Raw genomic sequence first — 3,133 nt, 5'->3', positions numbered from 1 at the left:
AAAATTGTTAATATTATTAGGAGTTCAGGTTTGGGCGTAATCATAAAAACATGTTTGTTACGTGCAGCCATTGCACGAGAGACATGTGGTTATTTGATTCTTGAAATATAACATAAATAAAATATTAAAAATACTAGATTAAGAAGATCAAAAGACAGTGATGATTTCATTCTTAATTAATATAATGGATGAGAATTTGTGGAATATTTATATGGTTATTTATATGATTATTTTTTTACTATCTCTAAATGTTCAAAGCTAATTAATTTTTTTTCACTGGTTAATGACAAAATCACGCCCATTTGACATGATAAAAGATTTAAATGACTCTAAGCAACTACGGAAGATTGTTATTAGAATTTTGATCTTTGGTATGTTCAAATGCCACTAAAACTAGTGTATCTTGAAATGATATTGGTGGACAGTGAGGTTGCAATTTATATGATTTCAAATAATACATTTAATTCATACAATTTTCATTTACAATATTATATTGTTTTATGTATTGTAGGGTAATAAGATACAAGTTAATGTTAGGAAAGATAAATTCAATGAGTGGAGTCATAAATTGGAAGAGCATGAGACTTATGTTATGAACAATTTTAATATTATGCATAATGATATTTTATTACTGGTACAACACTTAAAGAGAAAGACATTCCTGATATTCCAGTATGTGAATATTCTTTCAAAAAATTTGAGGACATACTAGCCGAGAATTTTCGCATTGTTTTGTTAGTAGGTTAGATCAAAATACTTCTTTCATTTTAGTTCAATCAAAACCTTTTAACTCAAAAATTACTTTAATTATATGCAACATTGATCATATTTTTTTATTAACTCAAATAAATATTATCAGAGTTGTTGATGAACTAATATTCTCTGAGACTAAGACAAACTTAAAAAAAGTCAGCTTCAACGTGAAGGATCTTAGGTGTTTTTATATATTGTTATCAATAATGTTGCTTTATTTATTTATATAAATGTTTCTAATTTTTATAACTTAATTTTTAAAAATTAAGCAATGTTGATGTCATTAGTTGTACTCTTTGGGAAAGTCATTCAACAAAATATATCAACCACTTCAATAATAGATGAATAGATGCATTCATGATTATTATCCCAACACATGCAAGAATTAAAGAATCACAAAGTCATAATAATTTTTAAAACTTGCATGTGTTAATCAAAGTAAAAAAGATTCGTATATGGCAATTTAAAGTGTACAAAGTAAAAAAAGATGGAATATACTAATACATGATAATGATGGTAAAAATCTAATGTCAAGAATAAATATTGTTTATAAGAAACTTTTCCAAAAGCTATAACATGTATTTTACTTATACTTTAAGATTCGTATACTACATTATTATTATTTTTCCTAAACTCTAATATGTCATTTATTTCAACTTTATAAGTTTAAATACAAACTAACAAAGCTAATGCTACACTCCATGATATTTATCATAAAATATGTTAATTATTTGCACAATAGTACAACATAACAATATTTTCTTTCTCTTTTATTATACAACTTTGAAATTTAATTCTCTAAATCTCTACCTCCAATAAAACACATCAACCCGTGCAAATGCACGGGTATCCTACTAGTTAGAATGAAAATAATCAATATAAAATTCACAATCTTTAGAACATGATAGCGGAAGCAAAAAATCCTCAAATTAAAATTAAGGTTTATACAAAATTTGGAAAGACACTCGTTATGGAGAATCATAAAATTCAGAATTTATGTTCTGATACAACTTGTTAGAATTTTCTTATGATTGATGAAATATCAATCCTAGAATCTTGAATCTTATGATTCTCACACATAATATAAAATAATGATATACAATCATACTTGAATCAATGTTTCTCATATTTATTCCTTTTATATGTCTTTGAGAGAGTTTTAGGGTATGATTGTTTCCTCAACTAAATCATAAATTCTTTTTGTGACCTTCAAAAGTGAAGGGGACATAAATACTATACAAATTGGACCAAATATATATATATTAATTAATATTCCACAACAATATCTACTCAAAATTGTGAAATATTATGTTATTTTTTGTTAATACTACATTGAGCAAGTAATGAGTTTAAATTCACTTACTTTTTCTATAATTTCCATGATTAAAACATGTGTAAAATAGATTAGTTAGTTAGGAGTTAGACATGATTAAGTCTATTGTATTTTCTATATAATAGGTTGATAATCTCTTTGTAATTCAATCCATTCAATTCTATTCATTCAATGAATGAAATTCACATTTTTTTCTTGCTGTTTAATTTCTAATATAATATTAGGGCAATGTAATTATGTCTTCTATGTTGTAGAGGAAGAGAGTTATTCAAGGTGTTCAAAAAAAAGTGTTGGAAGAAGAAAATGCAATGGTTCAAAGAGATGTTTAGACTTATGAGTTTAACAACCAGCTTTTAAGCCAAAATCAATATTTGCTCTATTGATACACTTTCCAGCAACATAACAAAAGGAAGATGAGTTACCAACAAGTGCCTTGCTTCTCAAGCAACTCATCAACAAATGCATCTAGTCCTTTTTCACTTCTTCAATACATCCTCAATGCACCTGGATTCATTATAGCTTTATCATTTATCAGCTTCACTTCTTCCTTCACTTTCTTCTTCATTGTATAAATACTCATCAATGTAAATGGAAAAGTATTGATTGAATGAATGAGATGAATTCTTCTTATGGCCAATTGCAATATGGTATCAGAGCTTGTCTCTAATTACCAAAAGCTGCGCACAAATCTCTCAATCTCTTTTGCAAAATTTTCTGAAAATTCCTCCTGCATCACTCTGAATTCACCATGACAAATCAAATGAGTTTTGAATCAGATAGAGAAACTTCCTCATTCCTCAACAACACTGATGTTCAGAGTCCATTTTATCTGCATCCAGGTGAAAATCCAGGAGCTATTCTGGTCACACCTCCTCTTGATGGTGTGAATTATCATGTCTGGTTTAGAGGTATGAAACGAGCCTTACTTTCTAAGAATAAGTATAAATTTGTTGATGGAACGATTGCTGTACCTAATTCCATGGATCCTGAGTTTGATGTATGGGAACGATGTAATAACATGGTTGTTTCATGGATTACTCGTTGTGT

Source organism: Lupinus angustifolius, chromosome LG05 (assembly GCF_001865875.1).
Source record: "Lupinus angustifolius cultivar Tanjil chromosome LG05, LupAngTanjil_v1.0, whole genome shotgun sequence".
NCBI lineage: Eukaryota > Viridiplantae > Streptophyta > Magnoliopsida > Fabales > Fabaceae > Lupinus > Lupinus angustifolius.
Note: the sequence above shows the minus strand (reverse complement) of the source record.